Source organism: Ambystoma mexicanum, chromosome 3q (genome assembly GCF_040938575.1).
Source record: "Ambystoma mexicanum isolate Mex_15411 chromosome 3q, UKY_AmexF1_1, whole genome shotgun sequence".
Lineage (NCBI taxonomy): Eukaryota > Metazoa > Chordata > Amphibia > Caudata > Ambystomatidae > Ambystoma > Ambystoma mexicanum.
Genome location: NC_090926.1, coordinates 24,965,190 through 24,986,028, shown reverse-complemented (window position 1 = coordinate 24,986,028; position 20,839 = coordinate 24,965,190). Strand labels below are relative to the sequence as shown.

General features: G+C 57.7%; 1 protein-coding gene across 1 annotated transcript in view; it reads right to left on the bottom strand.

Annotated features, from left to right (window-relative positions):
• Nucleotides 1-307: 307 nt before the first annotated feature.
• DMC1 (DNA meiotic recombinase 1) overlaps nucleotides 308-20,839 on the bottom strand; it is a 1,020,186-nt gene continuing 999,654 nt past the window's right edge. Inside the window, exon 15 of the mRNA XM_069652814.1 lies at nucleotides 308-799. The gene's annotated coding sequence lies outside the window, so the exon portion shown is untranslated. The remainder of the gene's footprint in view (nucleotides 800-20,839) is intronic.

Sequence of the window (20,839 nt, the reverse complement as noted above, 5' to 3'; positions counted from 1 at the left end):
AAGCGCTCTTATAGGTCCAGAAAGAGGACTGACCTTGGCAAGAGCTACGGTAGTACACTCAGTGAGTATGACGTTTTTTCTTAAATACATTTCTGTCGTTAGGTAGGAAATACTTCATAATCAAGGATAGTGAAGAGGGAAGTGAGTGATCGCTAATCCAACTGAGAGGTTGTTTCTGGTGCATTACATGATGGGACGAGGCTGTAAAGTAGCTGTAAACAGGAAGTGACCTTGATACAACTATTTCCTTCTTCTATATTTTTCAGCTCGAAAATAAATAAAAATAACACACTTTATATTTTATTTTTGATTTTAATAAATATTGAAACGGTTTTTCCTGTGTTCCTGCTGGACCAGCATGACTGCCCTAGTTACTATGAATTGTGATAAAGATCTCGCCAATTCCACAGATCCCACATTCTTCACACAGTAAAACTACTCCTAGGGTCTGTGCTAATTTCAACAGCTCAGAGCATCTGACATCAGAGCTATGACTTTTGAATTTTGATCATCTGGGTAAAGCGATGAATAATGACACAAGTATCAAAGGTTGTAGTCGAGGGAATCCAACATTTCAAATAAAATCACATTAATTATGTGTAATATAACAATAGATGGTACAAAGAACAAAGGGCGCTCAAAGACAGTGTATGTACAGGAGTCCCAGACTATTAGCACTTGCTGATGTCTTCTCTTGAGTTAATCCTCACTACCTGCATGGCACCCTCTTCATTCCTTTGCATCCCCGATTCCTCCGGCTGTGATGGCAAACGTTGCTTCATTTTCAGGCATGTCTGGGCTAGGTGTAAAAAAGAAAGGGAAATATTACTCATCTGGAATGCAAATATCACAGCTGTGGAGAGTATGGATCTTTTGGCCAAGCCAAGTATATATCAGGGACGGAAGCACATGCAATTGTGTTTTTCATGCATCATACCCACTTACATCATCGGAGAAACAGACCATAGGTCCCCAAACAACCAGCGGCTGCATTAACAATTAAGTGGTCCCTCCACAAATGGCACGTTGTGCTGTTTTCACTGTAGCGGCAGCAATGTGTCATTGCAAGGGGCCCCACATCCTCCTCATTATTACCAAATGCACATATGCTTGTTGCAGCCAAGCATTGAAAGTGGGCTTTCCCTCATTTTTATGTGGATACAAATGTGGAAATCCCCATTATCTGTGACTATTTTCACATTTTATTTTACTTAACACTCCTGTGGCCCTCGGGTGCCAGGGCACTGTATATTTTTATATGACTTATTGTAACACTCAGGTACAGTTGAATATATAAATATGAATCAGCAGAAAGATACAAGCCTCTTAACAGTGTGTAGAAACAGACTAGGATTGGACCTCCATCCATGATTGTCCCCAAATGAGTTTGCCCAGTTATCACGTCTGTCCTGGTTGACGGAGACAAGAAGGGAACCTGGTTCATTCGGTTTAATTTGTACTGGAATCCTTTGGGGATAATTATGGAGGTGTTTTTGAAGGGAGTGATGCTCCTATTGGATTTGTGTGCTTTGGACCCGCTATTAAATGGAGGTGATAGTGGGGTACCAGAATATTTAGGAGCCGATTCATGGAATAATTAGCGCGGCGCAAGTGGCCAAAAACGTGCGAATCGCAGTGGAATAGCGAAAATCGCAGTGCAAGTGCGAAAATCGCAGTGCAAGTGCGAAAATCGCACGAAAAGCAGCGCACATCGATTCATGGAAGGCCGTGCGCGAGAAAACCTTCGGATGTGCGATAAAAAAGTGCGCGGCGCACGTTGGCGCACAGGCCATCTAACTGCGTGCGCCAGGTCACAGCGAAAATCGCACAGGCCACAGCGAAAATCGCACATAGCGCAGCGCACGCAACAAAAGTAGGCGGAACACGGGGCGTAACACTCGGAATGGGGAACAACTTGCCAAAATGTGGGCGTCACGGTGGAAGTACAGGGCACAAGTGCGCGGAACGCCCACACGCTCGCCTACAACACGTATTCATGGAATAGAATAGGGCAAAAAAGTGCACGCTCAAACCAGCGCACAGGCACAAACACGACCGCCACAAGAAAGCAGGCGGTAGCGTCTCTGCGCCTGTAAGAAATGTGCGCCAAAAGGTGCGCCAACAAATAGCACCTATATACTGCCATGATGAATGTCCTATACTGTGGCCCTCCAGGACAAATGACGTACAAAGGGGTACCCACAAACACGGACACCCGCTGACAAAAAATACGTGTGCGTGTATACCGGGGTGCGCGGGAAGTCTCACACGCGATTTGGCCGTGTACGTGGATTTCAGGGGTGCGCGGGAATTTCCACACGCGATTTGGCCGGGTACGTGGATTTCAGGGGTGCGCGGGAAGTTCCACACGCGATTTGGCCGGGTACGTGGATTTCAGGGGTGCGCGGGAAGTTCCACACGTGATTTGGCCGGGTACGTGGATTTCAGGGGTGCGCGGGAAGTTCCACACGCGATTTGTCAGGGTACGTGAATTCCAGGGGTGCGCGGGAAGTTCCACACGCGATTTGGCCATGTATGTGGAGTACAGGGGTGCGCGGGAAGTTCCACACGCGATTTGGCCGTGTACGTGGATCACAGGGGTGCGTGGGAAGTTCCACACGCGATTTGTCAGGGTACGTGGATTTCAGGGGTGCGCGGGAAGTTCCACACGCGATGTGGCCGGGTACGCGGATTTCAGGGGTGCGCGGGAAGATCCACACGCGATTTGGCCGTGTACGTGGATTACAGGGGTGCGCGGGAAGTTCCACACGCGATTTGGCCGGGTACGTGGATTTCAGGGGTGCGCGGGAAGTTCCACACGCGATTTGGCTGGGCACGTGTATGACAGGGGTACGCGTGAAAATCTACACGCGATTTGGCTGTGTGCTCCCAGGTATTCCCTGTACACCCTCCACGGCCCCTGCAGGCAGCACACACCACAGGGGACTACCCTGCACACCTGCTCATGTCACCCAGCACCCCCACCCCCCAGCCACCAGGGGCAGCCTCCACCAGGCCACCACTCATGTCTCCCACCACCCCCACCCCCCAGCCACCAGGGGCACCCACCACCAGGCCCCCACCCATGTCTCCCACCCCCCCACCCTCCAGCAGTGCAGGGGCAGCCTCCACCAGGCCCCCACTCATGTCTCCCACCACCCCCACCCCCCAGCAGTGCAGGGGCACCCTCCACCAGGCCCCCACTCATGTCTCCCACCACCCCCACCCCCCAGCAGTGCAGGGGCAGCCTCCACCAGGCCCCCACCCATGTCCCCTATCACCACCACCCCCCAGCAGTGCAGGGGCACCCTCCACCAGGCCCCCACTCATGTCTCCCACCAACCCCACCCCCCAGCCACCATGGGCACCCTCCACCAGGCCCCCACTCATGTCTCCCACCCACCCCCACCCCCAGCCACCATGGGCAGCCCCCACCAGGACCCCACTCATGTCTCCCACCCCCCCACCCCCCAGCAGTGCAGGGGCACCCTCCACCAGGCCCCCACTCATGTCTCCCACCACCCCCCACCCCCCAGCAGTGCAGGGGCAGCCTCCACCAGGCCTCCACTCATGTCTCCCACCCACCCCCACCCCCCAGCAGTGCAGGGGCAGCACCACCAGGCCCTCACTCATGTCTCCCACCCACCCCCATCCCCCAGCAGTGCAGGGGCACCCTCCACCAGGCCCCCACTCATGTCCCCCTGCACCCCCACCCCCCAGCCACCATGGGCACCCTCCACCAGGCCCCCACTCATGTCTCCCACCCACCCCACCCCCCAGCCACCATGGGCACCCTCCACCAGGCCCCCATTCATGTCTCCCACCACCCCCACCCCCCAGCAGTGCAGGGGCAGCACCACCAGGCCCCCACTCATGTCCCCCTGCACCCCCACCCCCCAGCCACCATGGGCACCCTCCACCAGGCCCCCACTCATGTCTCCCACCCACCCCCACCCCCCAGCCACCATGGGCAGCCTCCACCAGGCCTCCACTCATGTCTCCCACCCCCCCACCCCCCAGCAGTGCAGGGGCAGCACCACCAGGCCCCCACTCATGTCCCCCTGCACCCCCACCCCCCAGCCACCATGGGCACCCTCCACCAGGCCCCCACTCATGTCTCCCACCCACCCCCACCCCCAGCCACCATGGGCACCCTCCACCAGGCCCCCACTCATGTCTCCCACCCACCCCCCAGCCACCATGGGCACCCTCCACCAGGCCTCCACTCATGTCTCCCACCCACCCCCACCCCCCAGCCACCATGGGCACCCTCCACCAGGCCCCCACTCATGTCTCCCACCCCCCCCCACCCCCCAGCATCCAGGGGCACCCTCCACCAGGCCCACACTCATGTCTCCCACCACCCCACCCCCCAGCAGTGCAGGGGCACCCTCCACCAGGCCCCCACTCATGTCTCCCACCACCCCCACCCCCCAGCAGTGCAGGGGCAGCCTCCACCAGGCCTCCACTCATGTCTCCCACCCACCCCCCAGCAGTGCAGGGGCACCCTCCACCAGGCCCCCACTCATGTCTCCCACCAACCCCACCCCCCAGCAGTGCAGGGGCAGCCTCCACCAGGCCTCCACTCATGTCTCCCACCCACCCCCACCCCCCAGCAGTGCAGGGGCAGCACCACCAGGCCCCCACTCATGTCTCCCACCCACCCCCACCCCCCAGCAGTGCAGGGGCACCCTCCACCAGGCCCCCACTCATATCCCCCTGCACCCCCACCCCCCAGCCACCATGGGCAGCCCCCACCAGGCCCCCACTCATGTCTCCCACCACCCCCACCCCCCAGCCACCATGGGCAGCCTCCACCAGGCCCCCACTCATGTCCCACTGCACCCCCACCCCCCAGCCACCATGGGCAGCCCCCACCAGGCCCCCACTCATGTCTCCCACCACCCCCACCCCCCAGCCACCATGGGCAGCCCCCACCAGGCCCCCACTCATGTCTCCCACCCACCCCCACCCCCCAGCCACCATGGGCACCCTCCACCAGGCCCCCACTCATGTCTCCCACCACCCCCACCCCCCAGCAGTGCAGGGGCACCCTCCACCAGGCCCCCACTCATGTCTCCCACCACCCCCACCCCCCAGCAGTGCAGGGGCAGCCTCCACCAGGCCTCCACTCATGTCTCCCACCCACCCCCACCCCCCAGCAGTGCAGGGGCACCCTCCACCAGGCCCCCACTCATGTCTCCCACCACCCCCACCCCCCAGCAGTGCAGGGGCAGCCTCCACCAGGCCTCCACTCATGTCTCCCACCCACCCCCACCCCCCAGCAGTGCAGGGGCAGCACCACCAGGCCCCCACTCATGTCTCCCACCCACCCCCACCCCCCAGCAGTGCAGGGGCACCCTCCACCAGGCCCCCACTCATGTCCCCCTGCACCCCCACCCCCCAGCATCCAGGGGCACCCTCCACCAGGCCCCCACTCATGTCTCCCACCACCCCACCCCCCAGCAGTGCAGGGGCACCCTCCACCAGGCCCCCACTCATGTCTCCCACCACCCCCACCCCCCAGCAGTGCAGGGGCAGCCTCCACCAGGCCTCCACTCATGTCTCCCACCCACCCCCCAGCAGTGCAGGGGCACCCTCCACCAGGCCCCCACTCATGTCTCCCACCAACCCCACCCCCCAGCAGTGCAGGGGCAGCCTCCACCAGGCCTCCACTCATGTCTCCCACCCACCCCACCCCCCAGCAGTGCAGGGGCAGCACCACCAGGCCCCCACTCATGTCTCCCACCCACCCCCACCCCCCAGCAGTGCAGGGGCACCCTCCACCAGGCCCCCACTCATATCCCCCTGCACCCCCACCCCCCAGCCACCATGGGCAGCCCCCACCAGGCCCCCACTCATGTCTCCCACCACCCCCACCCCCCAGCCACCATGGGCAGCCTCCACCAGGCCCCCACTCATGTCCCACTGCACCCCCACCCCCCAGCCACCATGGGCAGCCCCCACCAGGCCCCCACTCATGTCTCCCACCACCCCCACCCCCCAGTCACCATGGGCAGCCCCCACCAGGCCCCCACTCATGTCTCCCACCCACCCCCACCCCCCAGCCACCATGGGCACCCTCCACCAGGCCCCCACTCATGTCTCCCACCACCCCCACCCCCCAGCAGTGCAGGGGCACCCTCCACCAGGCCCCCACTCATGTCTCCCACCACCCCCACCCCCCAGCAGTGCAGGGGCAGCCTCCACCAGGCCTCCACTCATGTCTCCCACCCACCCCCACCCCCCAGCAGTGCAGGGGCACCCTCCACCAGGCCCCCACTCATGTCTCCCACCACCCCCACCCCCCAGCAGTGCAGGGGCAGCCTCCACCAGGCCTCCACTCATGTCTCCCACCCACCCCCACCCCCCAGCAGTGCAGGGGCAGCACCACCAGGCCCCCACTCATGTCTCCCACCCTCCCCCACCCCCCAGCAGTGCAGGGGCACCCTCCACCAGGCCCCCACTCATGTCCCCCTGCACCCCCACCCCCCAGCAGTGCAGGGGCAGCACCACCAGGCCCCCACTCATGTCCCCCTGCACCCCCACCCCCCAGCCACCATGGGCAGCCCCCACCAGGCCCCCACTCATGTCTCCCACCACCCCCACCCCCCAGCCACCATGGGCAGCCTCCACCAGGCCTCCACTCATGTCTCCCACCCACCCCCACCCCCCAGCCACCATGGGCAGCCCCCACCAGGCCCCCACTCATGTCTCCCACCCACCCCCACCCCCCAGCCACCATGGCACCCTCCACCAGGCCCCCACTCATGTCTCCCACCACCCCCACCCCCCAGCAGTGCAGGGGCACCCTCCACCAGGCCCCCACTCATGTCTCCCACCACCCCCACCCCCCAGCAGTGCAGGGCCAGCACCACCAGGCCCCCACCCATGTCTCCCACCCACCCCCACCCCCCAGCCACCATGGGCAGCCCCCACCAGGCCCCCACTCATGTCTCCCACCACCCCCACCCCCCAGCCACCATGGGCAGCCCCCACCAGGTCCTCACAATCCCCAATCATGTGCGTTATGGTCAGCCTCCACAGCCAAAAAGCCCTACCAAGTAACCCATTCACCCACATGGAAATGGAAATTACATGTTACACCCCCAATGTTCATAAAGCTAATGAACCCATGTCCGTCACACACAATGGTTGCAATTGAATGGGAAAACACCCAACATGACATGCATGAAACCAATGAGATGATACCACACAGTGAAGTATGAAAACAAAAATGTATTTTAAAAAAAAGAATGCAAAAGAAATGAAACAAACTACAATGGGAATGAAAAAAAGATAAGCTGCATGTCCGTCTCAACAAATAAAACCACCAAATCCTAATCCAAAAAAATGTTGTCCAAAGTCAAATGAAAAATAAAATCAATCACATGAAGAACTATGTACAAAACATCCAAGGGTCCATGAGCCCAACTGAACAAAGGAAACCTACAAAAAACCCTAACTAAAATGCAACTATATACAAAAAGTGGAGCAGTGTCCGTCGACTCCAAATCATAAGAACAAACAAAGGAAACCTAAAACTAAAGAACTATATACAAAGGCGGCGGGCAAGTCCAGCGGCTCACTCCGTGGTGTTCCGGGCCAGGGCATCATCGAACTCCTGTTCGATGTCCCGGAGGCGGTCCAGTTCCATGGCCCCGAGGGTCCGCAGGGACGACGCCGTGTCCTCCTCCAACCCCCTGCGGATTGCCTCGAGGCACTCGGCCCGCCTCAGGGCCCTCCGCATGGAGTTCTCCGCCCTGACCATTGTGAGCCGCGCCTCTTCCGCCCGCTGCCGCTCCGCACCTATGGCGTGGCCCAACCGCTGCCACACGGAAGACACTCTCTGTCCTGGGTCCTCCTGCCCTCCGGCCGATGCCTGCCCCTCCGATGTCGAATGCCCCGAGACTTCATGGCTACCACCATGTTGCTGCTGCTGCTGCTCTGCCTCTGCCCGTGCACTGCCTCCTGCTGCCTGCACATCCTCCGCCGGCTGGGGTGCAGTCGTAGATGTGGCCACCCCTGCTGGACGTCCGACTCCCGACTGTGGCAGGGATGCCTCCTCCACCAGCCTGGCCGCACTGTCAGAGGCAGCTCCACAGGGCACCCAGGTGACTGATGGGTGGGAAGATGGCACAGAGGACGACTGGCGCGTAGGGGGTCCAGTTGAGGAGGGGGTCGGAGCAAGCCCCATCAGACGGAGGAATCCGGCCTGGGTGACCTGTCCCAGCAGGCTGACGTGGTCAACGAGCCATTCGAGATGACGTGCAGTCTCTCCATGAAAAGACTGCAGGTCACCTCGCATGGCCCGTTGACGCAACGCCACACCAGCCAGGACAGGCTCAACCCAGACCTGGATGGCCACGTCCGCAGGCAGAGGAAGGCCAGTTGACGTCAGCTCATCCCCTGCCTGAAAACGGGTCTGGACGTAGGCATCCCTGCTGGTGCAAGATGATGCAGGGACAGGATCGGGGACAGGATTGCACACAGGCACCTCTGCGGCGGCCTGTGCTGCCTCCTGTCCCTGGTCCTGCACTGCACCACTAGCACCAGTGGGATCCCCACCTCCAGACCCCGTCTCTGGTGCTTGCACGGCCTCCTCCTCCACCAAACCCCCCACCAACCTGGATGACTCCGTGCCATCTTCCCCTGTTGGGCCCTGTGGGGTCCCAGCTGCCCCTTCTGCTGCCGAGGAGTCCAACTCCAACCTCCGCCTCTTGGACCTCCCCCCAGCAGCTGCGGCCTGGGACGCGGCACCGGACTCCTCACTCCCCGACGAGATGACAACACGGGAGGGGAGCCGGGCCTTGCGTCTCCTGCTGGCGGTGGGATCCCCGCCGCTGTGCTCCACAGCACCTTCTCTGCCCTCTTCATCAGTTGACGCTGCAGACAGGGAGAAACAAAACACAGGCATCAGGGCACTGTACAATGGACACATACACACATGAAAGTTGCACATGAGTGGCATTGGCAAACCTCAGACATGTCATCACAATCCCCAACACACATGTCATTACAACTCGCACACATGAGCCATACCACAGCCATATCGCAACTGCCACCACCATCCCTACACATACAACTGCATGAGCAGCCAAAGGGGAGCCAGACATCACATGCAACACAGGAAGTGCACCACACATGTACATACACCACCACACTTGCATGCATGTGTACACCTCTGCCAAGTGTCGCAGTGTTCAGACGGGCATCCATGTCACATCTGCCAATCAGGCTTCCACATACCGCTGTCACATGCATCCATGTTGCATCACTGTTGCACCCTTGTCAAATACACACACATGCACATGTACACAGTGCTCATACATGCAGCCGAAAACAACATACATGCGTGACATCACGGACATGTCTACTTACATACACATTCATCCAAACATGTGTGCACACACAACTGCATTTGGCATGCAAGCCTACACACACAAGCACCATCCATGTCTCACACATTACAGCCCTCGCATGTGTCAGCCCCACGGCCCTGTACACCCCCACCCATACTCGACCCCATACAAACAGATGTGCAACCTGCACACTACCGAATAATCACCACACGCACTGCTCACAATCAGGATGCATGTACACTCACCGCTCGACTCCAGACGGGTCTGCTTCTCTAGGACCTGGATGTGGAGCGCTGGGGATATGCGTTCCAGGACCCTCATCTGTTCTTCCGACAAGTGGCCCCGGCGCCCCTTGGCATCCGCTGCCTTCAAGAGGCGCCGGGCCTTGTTCAGGGTCCTGGACCTGTAGTCCTCCCAGCGCTTCCTGACATGTTGTAAGTCCCGGACTGCCACCCCCTCCGCGTTGATGGCAGTCACGATGTCAGTCCAGATCCGAGTCCGTCCTTCCTTGTCGGCGCGGGAACTTCCAAAGAGGGCATCATACTGCCCCAGGACTTGCTCCACCAGGACACCAACTTCGGTGGCACTGAAGCTGGTGCCCCTCTGCCTCTCTGGCCGGGGGTTGTCAGTGGTCACAGATGGTGTTTGCCCCGACATGACAACCCCAGAGGCAGGAGTGGGTGGGCAACTGGGTCCTGGGGCTGGGCTGTGGAGCGATGGAATCCCAGTCGGGAGTCTTCAGTTCCAGCAGGGGTGGTCACAGCAACAGCACCCCTGGCTGATGTGCAGGCAGCAAATGGCAGTGCACGTGGGCAGCAGGCAGTCAGGCAGCAGCAGATGGCAGGTGGGAGCGTGCTCGGGGCTCTGGGGGGCAGTAGTTCGGCCTTCTGGGCAGGAGCGTGGTCTTCCGTGTGCTTACGCGTGGCCAGCTTGATACGGAGTGATTTGGCACGTGAAAATCCTGCACGTCAGCGTGAAAATCGAGGAAAGGCCCTTAGCGCGTAAGCGCATCAGCACGCATACGCGATTCTATTGGACCAAAGGCACTCAGCGCGTAAACGCGTCGGCAGCGTATGCGCGTCTATGAAGTCACGTGCACGTTGAATTGGGCACACGTTTGAAAATGTTGCGTGTGAAAAAAATGAAAGACACGTCCGAGTGTCAAAGCGTGTAATTGGTGGGAATGGGCCTAGCGCGTACACGCGGCAGTGACAAAGCGTGTAATTGGTGGAAATGGCCCTACACGCGGCAGTGACAAAGCGTGTAATTGGTGGAAATGGCCCTACACGCAGAAGTGACAAAGCGTGTAATTGGTGGAAATGGCCTTAGCGCGTACACGCCGCGTAAGTGACGCTGGACGTGTGGGCCTGCATAAAAGGACGTGTAGAACACCATTTCCTTGTACGTGCTTTTCGTGGAGAGCGAGTGGGTGAATTCTGTACTTCTTGTCGTTTCACACGCGATTTACTTCACGGCGTTTCAAGTTCGTATTCCCTGTTACCTCTGACAGCTTTTTCTCTTTTTTCTCTTTTACTGGTTTACCTGGGCCTGTTCCCTCAAACAGTGTTCCCTTCTACTGTTGTCCTGTCTCCTCAGACAGCGTACAAATCTTCTTTTGGCGGGGGTGTTGCCAACCAAACGCGCTCCTTTTTCACGCTCTTTTACCTGGCAGACGGTGAGTCACGCACGTATCTAACATCTGTTCTTGCCCTGTGTGTAGCCTACCCCTTCAGAGGTCATTCTAGGCTGTGTGTGACACGCATACGTTCATTCTTGTGTTACTGGGTGCCACAGCGTAGTGCAGGTTTTTCTTTCTGCACACGTGGTCTAGGAGGGGTTGCGTGCACGTCATCTCCCTTTTTTGGGGCTCCTGTGCGTAGCGTGACCCGTCATCTTTCCCCAGGGGTTACATTCAGCCTTGCTAGAGCACTAGGGTACAATTACCATCTGGTACCCAACCCCTTTGACCCCCAATTGCCCAGGACAATAGTTTACAGCCACTCCCATACGCACATTAACATCAGTGCCATGGCTGGGAGGCGAGGATTCCGTAAGGGTGGCAAAGGTGGAAGAGCCACAAGTGGTGGCCGTGGTGGATCCGGTAGGGGACGTGGTCATTACTTGCAGGGTGAGCCTGTCCCCCCATGTGTGGAGGACCAGTCAAGGGCACCCATAATCCCCCCCCCTCCCTTTGAGGCTGATATGGCTGACACCATCCATGCTCAGCCCTTGTTGGACCAGCCCATTGTGGCACCAGACCTGGCTGACTCCATGGCTGACTTCCAGGTCAGCAGGCCTATGACACGTGCGCTGGTGCACGTTGATGTCATCATGCCACGTGCATCTGGGGCAGCAAGGTCATCTGCTGCCCCAAGTAGGCAGGGCGGAGAGGCTGCAGGGGCAGCTGCGGCTCCATCCACCCCAGCTCTCATACACCCAGCCAGGACAGTGTCGGTCCTAGTCCATCCTGCTGACATTCCCCCTGACACCATTACACTTGAGCCAATGCCTGCACCAACTCCCATGCTGAGTGTGCAATCCCACACTCCTGATACAGAGTCCACCAGGGCTCCTGCCCCTAGTGTCCAGAGCGGCGCAGGACACTCAGGATCACCACCACCTTCCAAGCGGAAGAGGAAGAGTGCTCGTCCGGCACAGGCTGATGCCCCAGACACGGCTACACAGTCCGGCCCATCCAGGAAGCCCAGCTTCATGGATGACGAACTGAATGCACTTGTCGAGTATGTGTCCGCACATGATAACGAGATGGTCATTGTTGCAGGATCCAAGACCACACCTGCACAACGCCAGGCACACTGGCAGACCGTTGCGGACATCGTAAGTGCCCTTGGAATCGTGAGGCGCACAGCCAATGATTGCTATAAGTGCTGGAATGACCTAAAGCGCAGGGCAAAGAGTAAGCTGGCCTCAAGTCATGCCGCAACTCTAGTGACTGGAGGTGGGTCTCCAGTAGTAGACATGGAACTCACTCCACATGAGTCAGTCGCTGGGACCTACGTCACGGAGGAACAGATCCAAGGCGTGGGAGATCTGCCTGATTACGAGGCATTGTCCGGTGAGTGCACATGCATGTGTGTGTCATCCATGTGCATGGTGTGTGTGTGAGGGCTTCTGTTTGTGTGCCAGGTGAGAGTGTGTGCGCCTGAGTCGTATGGGTCAGCCATGTGCTTCATGCAATACATCCTGCGCAGCTGCATTAGGCCATAGCAGTATCCCTTCTGCCAACAGTAGACATCTAGCCCAACTGCACTCCAGTTGCCCTTGAAGTGTCACCTTGCCACAACATTGTTGCTTATTTTTCACTGTTCATTCAGGCAGATTGTTTGCATTCCACCACTTTTACTAGGCATTTCGCAGTCCTCTAATCACATGTCTGACATGGCTATGGTAAAGTGGAGTGACTTTGTTACCTGGATATCATTTGTTCACACATGTCCCTGTGCAATTGGACCATTTTGGACTGGCAGCTCCAGGTGAAAAATCTGACCGGTTTGAATTAGAAAAGCTATTACATGCGGGAACTGGACTGAATGAATAGGTGCTGCCCTCCTCTCCATCTTCACTCAATAGCAATGGTACATGCCATCTGTGTGATGGCATGTGTGTTTCACCTGCCAATCACAGGCCAATGTGTGATGCCACTGCCAGGCAGCATGCAGAAAATGTGTTCATCTTCCATCTTGGTGTCATCAGTGTGTGCCATTTGCCTGCCCTTCATATGCAGTGAGGGTGCATGCATGGGAGGGTTTTAGTCATGTGGGACATGTGTCAATCAAGTACTGGTTCTCTTGCTTCTCAGCCCTCATTGTGTGCCATGGTGCTAATGCCTGTTTCCATTTCTTTGTTTTTATGTCTTTGTAGGGGAAGACGCACCTGATACTGCTGGGGTTGTGGAGATGGTGCAGACCCAGGAGGGGTCCGAGGGCCGACCAACCACCAGTGAGGGACGTGGTGTGGTGGTGGGTGAGAACCCACAACTGCTGCAGGTCGTGCTCTCAAGGGGTGTCTCTGGCTGCACCTCCCCCGAGCTGTACTCAGGTGTTGATTCGGATGATGAGACCTACGTGCCGTCGCAGGTGAGTGTTCCAGGGAGGGATTCTGTTCTGTCCCACCCACCTGCACCAGGGTCAGAACCCTCAATGGGGATGTCAGTGTTGCCAGCTACGCCTTTGGTGGTTACGGATGCAGGGTCACACACCGCGACATCTGATCCTGTTCCTGGGCCAGCAGATCAGAGGGGGAATGCAGTCCTGCAGCCTCAGGCAGTGCCGGCACAGCAAGGCGCACTTCGCCTTGCCCCAGACAGGTGTGGTGCCCGCCGACGTGGTGGCCGTACGCCACCTGGCAATACCGCATGGGAGCAATCCATTTACGGTATGGCAACCCAACAGGCAGCATCATCCGAGATGATGGCTCAGGCCATGGATAGGGTGGCCACTTCCATTGTCCCCCCTGAAAGGCTGATGGAGCGACTACAGCAGGCAACCGACTCCATCTGCCAGTCACACAGGGAGGACATGTTGGCGTCCAACAGGGACAGGCGGGCGGCACTGGCGACTCTGCAGGAGGCCATCTCCATAGAGTCCCAGGGCCACAGGGAAGCCCTGAGGCAGGAGCTCCTTCATCTCAGGACGACTCTTGTTTAGCTTGAGGCTTCAACACACCAAAGGACAGAACAGCAGCTGGAGCGTCTCACCCGTACGCTCTCAGCTGAGATGCAGGCAACGAGGGCGGAGGTCCGGGCATCCCGTGAGTTGTTGCATGGGGACCTCCGCACACTCATCCTCCAGAACCAGACCTACCACACCCGCATGCTTGCAGCCATGGAGGAGCAGACTAGGGCCTTGCGTGGGCTGCCTCCCATAGTGCAACCACCTCCGGATGCAGCTGCACAGGGTGATAATAGCGACAGCAGTGATACTCCCACAATAGGGTAGCCGTGTGGGCCATGAGCCCATGGAGGTGTTTTTTTTTCCCAGGATCCACACAGGTGGGTTTTGGTGTGCACCCTGTCCTCGGACCTCCTGGGTGGCCTCCCAAACCCCCCCGGGCCCATCAATGGCCATTTTTGATTTTTATTTTTATTTTTGATTGTTATTTTTATTTTTATTTTTAAATTTATTTTTCCCAATTTTTGGGACAATTTGTTGCCTTCCGTGGTTCCTGTGGGCATACGCTGCATTGTGGCTGGGCACATGCAGGCTTGTCATGTATTTGGTTCAGATGCTTGGGTTTGAGTCACACACACCCCTCCTGCTTCCCGTTTCCATGGGCTTGCAAAGGGTGTGCCCAAGTGACATTGACGTACATGGTGACATTGGACTCCCACTACATGTGTGGGTAGTCTAGTCAATACTGTGTATACATTCCTAGTGCATATTGCTGTTGTGTTGTACACTGCATGTTGCATTGATGTGTAACTCATCATCTGTGTCTACCTCCCAATTTGCAGGTCCCTTCCTCATGTCTACACAAGGCCCTCTAGTTTGGAGATGGGGTCCATGTTGGCAGCAGTGCACCTACTACTCTACATGGCGCCAACACTGCACAGTTGGTAGTGGTGGGAGTGCAGGCATTTCCAGGTGGTGAGACTACTAATTTATTACATTTGTGATGTCATGTTAATGGTAGTACCTGCTCAAGTTTGTTGTTGGTCCTGCATTACTGTGAGCATTTCAGGTGTTGCAAGTTTAAATTAGGGACACTGTACATTGTGACACTAGTGTCATGTTGTGGGGATTACTTTGTTTACCTGCAAATGGCATGACATGGCACGGTGTGTCGTGTGGCGGTGCTGGGGATGGGTTGGCTGACATGGCACTGTCCTCTTGTTGCATTTTGCAAGTGGGTATTCATTTTAGCTGCTTGGATGTGTTTCTTCACAAAACTGCATTGGTGGTGTCTGTGTGGGTAGGGATGCACACATTGTAACACGTCCAGGTGAACAATCTCAGGCTGATATGGTTTTCAGGGTTGATTCTCCAGACATTCTGGATCAGTGTCAGGTTGAGTCATCATTGATTGTCAGATGGAATGTGCCAGGGCAGTGTGCACTCCACAGGGGTGTGATTACTATGTGAAGTAATTAGCCACTAGCTGTGTACGGGCTGCCTCCCCCCGTGCCCTTTCCCCTCCCATGACAGCGGCTGTGCATGTGGTTGGGGATGTGGGGCCACCACCATGTCCACGGCCAGGCCCCGGCGTGTTGCAACGTTGTGCAGGACACATGCTGCCACTATGATCCTGCACACTACTGGGGGAGCGTACAACAGCTGCCCGCCAGAACGGTCAAGGGAGCGAAAGCGTGACTTTAGCACTCCGAATGTGCGCTCCACTATGCCCCGGGTTGTAATGTGGGCTGTGTTATATCTTACCTGGGGTGGCGTGGTGGGGTTCCGAATTGGCGTCATCATGTGGGGGCTGAGAGGGTAGGCACTGTCCCCTGTGGAGGTGGTGATTGGTATCATTGGTGGGGTGGTGACCTTGCTCAGTATCTGACATGCATGCATGTGCAGTGGCATTCATTCTCACCAAGCAGCCATGTATCGCCATGCCGCCCAGCTTCTAGGTCCCGGCTTAGGGTGGACATTCGGTAAATGAAGCTGTCGTGGGTGGACCCGGGATAGTTGGCATATACTGAGGTGATGATTCCCTTGGCATTACATACTACCTGCACGTTGATGGAATGCCAGTGCTTGCGGTTCCTATAGATGTGCTCTGATGCCCTGGGGGGACGTAGAGCCACATGGGTGCAGTCGATGGCACCTAGCACTTTGGGGAATCGTGCCACACCGTAAAAATCCAGGGCGGCAGCATGCCTTTCTGCAGGTGTTCTGGGCAGGTATATGTGCCTGCGGACTGATGGGCGTGCAGTGATGATGTTCAAGACCTGGTGTAGGCAGCGTGACTGGGTGGCCTGTGATACCCCACCCACTATGGCACTTGTCCGCTGAAATGATCCAGTGGCTAAGAAGTGCAGTACATTGAGGACCTTCTCCAGGGGGCTGAGTGCTTGGGAGCACAGGGTGGGTGATGTGAGGTCATCCTCCCACTCACTCACCAGGTCCAGTATTATGTGTGGTGGAAACCTGTACCTCCCATACACCTGGTCATCAGGCATCCCGAAAAGGCTGGTTCTGGGTGTGAATATTCTGGCCCTGACTATCCTCCTCCTCCTCCTTTGGTAGCCCACGCCCACTGCTGCTAGGAACGGTATGTTCATCCTGGGTCTGAGCTTGTTATTTTGTTAGCGCGCATATTTATGCGTTGCGCGTGTTGTAGGCGAGCGTGTGACCCGCGCACCCCTGAAATCCAGTACCCAGTCCAATAGCGTGTGGAAATTCCCGCGCACCCCGGGATACAGGTGCGCTGACGTACTTGCGTGTGTAAGTGCCCGCGCACCCCTGATATACACGTACATAGGCCAAGCGCGTGTACGCGCACTTTTGTCCAATTACACGCGATGACACTCTGACGTGCTGTCCAATTACACGCGATGACACTCTGACGTGCTGTCCAATTACACGCGATGACACTCTGACGTGCTGTCCAATTACACGCGATGACACTCTGACGTGCAGTCTTTCCACGTGTGCTCTGTCATCACGTGCTGTGTGGGAAACACCCGTGCGGGTCACGTCACAGACGCGCTTACGCGCTGAGGGCCTTTGGTCCAATAGAATCGCGTATGCGTGCTGACGCGCTTACGCGCTGAGTGCCTTTGGTCCAATAGAATCGCGTATGCGTGCTGACGTGCTTACGCGTTAAGGGCCTTTCCTCGATTTTCACACTGACGTGCAGGATTTTCACGTGCCAAATCACTCCGTATCAAGCTGGCCACGCGTAAGCACACGGAAGACCACGCTCATGCCCAGAAGGCCGAACTACTGCCCCCCAGAGCCCCGAGCACGCTCCCACCTGCCATCTGCTGCTGCCTGACTGCCTGCTGCCCACGTGCACTGCCATTTGCTGCCTGCACATCAGCCAGGGGTGCTGTTGCTGTGACCACCCCTGCTGGAACTGAAGACTCCCGACTGGGATTCCATCGCTCCACAGCCCAGCCCCAGGACCCAGTTGCCCACCCACTCCTGCCTCTGGGGTTGTCATGTCGGGGCAAACACCATCTGTGACCACTGACAACCCCCGGCCAGAGAGGCAGAGGGGCACCAGCTTCAGTGCCACCGAAGTTGGTGTCCTGGTGGAGCAAGTCCTGGGGCAGTATGATGCCCTCTTTGGAAGTTCCCGCGCCGACAAGGAAGGACGGACTCGGATCTGGACTGACATCGTGACTGCCATCAACGCGGAGGGGGTGGCAGTCCGGGACTTACAACATGTCAGGAAGAGCTGGGAGGACAACAGGTCCAGGACCCTGAACAAGGCCCGGCGCCTCTTGAAGGCAGCGGATGCCAAGGGGCGCCGGGGCCACTTGTCGGAAGAACAGATGAGGGTCCTGGAACGCATATCCCCAGCGCTCCACGTCCAGGTCCTAGAGAAGCAGACCCGTCTGGAGTCGAGCGGTGAGTGTACATGCATCCTGATTGTGAGCAGTGCGTGTGGTGATTATTCGGTAGTGTGCAGGTTGCACATCTGTTTGTATGGGGTCGAGTATGGGTGGGGGTGTACAGGGCCGTGGGGCTGACACATGCGAGGGCTGTAATGTGTGAGACATGGATGGTGCTTGTGTGTGTAGGCTTGCATGCCAAATGCAGTTGTGTGTGCACACATGTTTGGATGAATGTGTATGTAAGTAGACATGTCCGTGATGTCACGCATGTATGTTGTTTTCGGCTGCATGTATGAGCACTGTGTACATGTGCATGTGTGTGTATTTGACAAGGGTGCAACAGTGATGCAACATGGATGCATGTGACAGCGGTATGTGGAAGCCTGATTGGCAGATGTGACATGGATGCCCGTCTGAACACTGCGACACTTGGCAGAGGTGTACACATGCATGCAAGTGTGGTGGTGTATGTACATGTGTGGTGCACTTCCTGTGTTGCATGTGATGTCTGGCTCCCCTTTGGCTGCTCTTGCAGTTGTATGTGTAGGGATGGTGGTGGCAGTTGCGATATGGCTGTGGTATGGCTCATGTGTGCGAGTTGTAATGACATGTGTGTTGGGGATTGTGATGACATGTCTGAGGTTTGCCAATGCCACTCATGTGCAACTGTCATGTGTGTATGTGTCCATTGTACAGTGCCCTGATGGCTGTGTTTTGTTTCTCCCTGTCTGCAGCGTCAACTGATGAAGAGGGCGGAGAAGGTGCTGTGGAGCACAGCGGCGGGGATCCCACCGCCAGCCGGAGACGCAAGGCCCGGCTCCCCTCCCGTGTTGTCATCTCGTCGGGGAGTGAGGAGTCCGGTGCCGCGTCCCAGGCCGCAGCTGCCGGGGGGAGGTCCAAGAGGCGGAGGTTGGAGTTGGACTCCTCGGCAGCAGAAGCGGCAGCTGGGACCCCACAGGGCCCAACAGGGGAAGATGGCACTGAGTCATCCAGGTTGGTGGGGGGTTTGGTGGAGGAGGAGGCCGTGCAAGCACCAGAGACGGGGTCTGGAGGTGGGGATCCCACTGGTGCTAGTGTTGCAGTGCAGGACCAGGGACAGGAGGCAGCACAGGCCGCCGCGGAGGTGCCTGTGTGCAATCCTGTCCCCGATCCTGTCCCTGCATCATCTTGCACCAGCAGGGATGCCTACGTCCAGACCCGTTTTCAGGCAGGGGATGAGCTGACGTCAACTGGCCTTCCTCTGCCTGCGGACGTGGCCATCCAGGTCCGGGTTGAGCCTGTCCTGGCTGGTGTGGCGTTGCGTCAACGGGCCATGCGAGGTGACCTGCAGTCTTTTCATGGAGAGACTGCACGTCATCTCGAATGGCTCGTTGACCACGTCACCCTGCTGGGACAGGTCACCCAGGCCGGATTCCTCCGTCTGATGGGGCTTGCTCCGACCCCCTCCTCAACTGGACCCCCTACGCGCCAGTCGTCCTCTGTGCCATCTTCCCACCCATCAGTCACCTGGGTGCCCTGTGGAGCTGCCTCTGACGGTGCGGCCAGGCTGGTGGAGGAGGCATCCCTGCCAGAGTCGGGAGTCGGACGTCCAGCAGGGGAGGCCACATCTACGACTGGCGGAGGATGTGCAGGCAGCAGGAGGCAGTGCACGGGCAGAGGCAGAGCAGCAGCAGCAACATGGTGGGAGCCATGAAGGCTCGGGGCCTTCGACATCGGAGGGGCAGGCATCGGCCGGAGGGCAGGAGGACCCAGGACAGAGAGTGTCTTCCGTGTGGCAGCGGTTGGGCCATGCCATAGGTGCGGAGCGGCGGCGGGCGGAAGAGGCGCGGCTCACAATGGTCAGGGCGGAGAACTCCATGCGGAAGGCCCTGAGGCGGGCCGAGTGCCTCGAGGCAATCCGCAGGGGGTTGGAGGAGGACACGGCGTCGTCCCTGCGGACCCTCGGGGCCATGGAACTGGACCGCCTCCGGGACATCGAACAGGAGTTCGATGATGCCCTGGCCCGGAACACCACAGAGTGAGCCGCTGGACTTGCCCGCCGCCTTTGTATATAGTTCTTTAGTTTTAGGTTTCCTTTGTTTGTTCTTATGATTTGGAGTCGACGGACACTGCTCCACTTTTTGTATATAGTTGCATTTTAGTTAGGGTTTTTTGTAGGTTTCCTTTGTTCAGTTGGGCTCATGGACCCTTGGATGTTTTGTACATAGTTCTTCATGTGATTGATTTTATTTTTCATTTGACTTTGGATTTTGGATTAGGATTTGGTGGTTTTATTTGTTGAGACGGACATGCAGCTTATCTTTTTTCATTCCCATTGTAGTTTGTTTCATTTCTTTTGCATTCTTTTTTTTTAAATACATTTTTGTTTTCATACTTCACTGTGTGGTATCATCTCATTGGTTTCATGCATGTCATGTTGGGTGTTTTCCCATTCAATTGCAACCATTGTGTGTGACGGACATGGGTTCATTAGCTTTATGAACATTGGGGGTGTAACATGTAATTTCCATTTCCATGTGGGTGAATGGGTTACTTGGTAGGGCTTTTTGGCTGTGGAGGCTGACCATAACGGACATGATTGGGGATTGTGAGGACCTGGTGGGGGCTGCCCATGGTGGCTGGGGGGTGGGGGTGGGTGGGAGACATGAGTGGGGGCCTGGTGGAGGGTGCCCCTGCACTGCTGGGGGGTGGGGGTGGTGGGAGACATGAGTGGGGGCCTGGTGGAGGGTGCCCATGGTGGCTGGGGGGTGGGGGTGGGTGGGAGACATGAGTGGGGGCCTGGTGGAGGGTGCCCGTGGTGGCTGGGGGGTGGGGGTGGGTGGGAGACATGAGTGGGGGCCTGGTGGAGGGTGCCCATGGTGGCTGGAGGGTGGGGGTGCAGGGGGACATGAGTGGGGGCCTGGTGGAGGGTGCCCCTGCACTGCTGGCGGCTGGGGGTGGTGGGAGACATGAG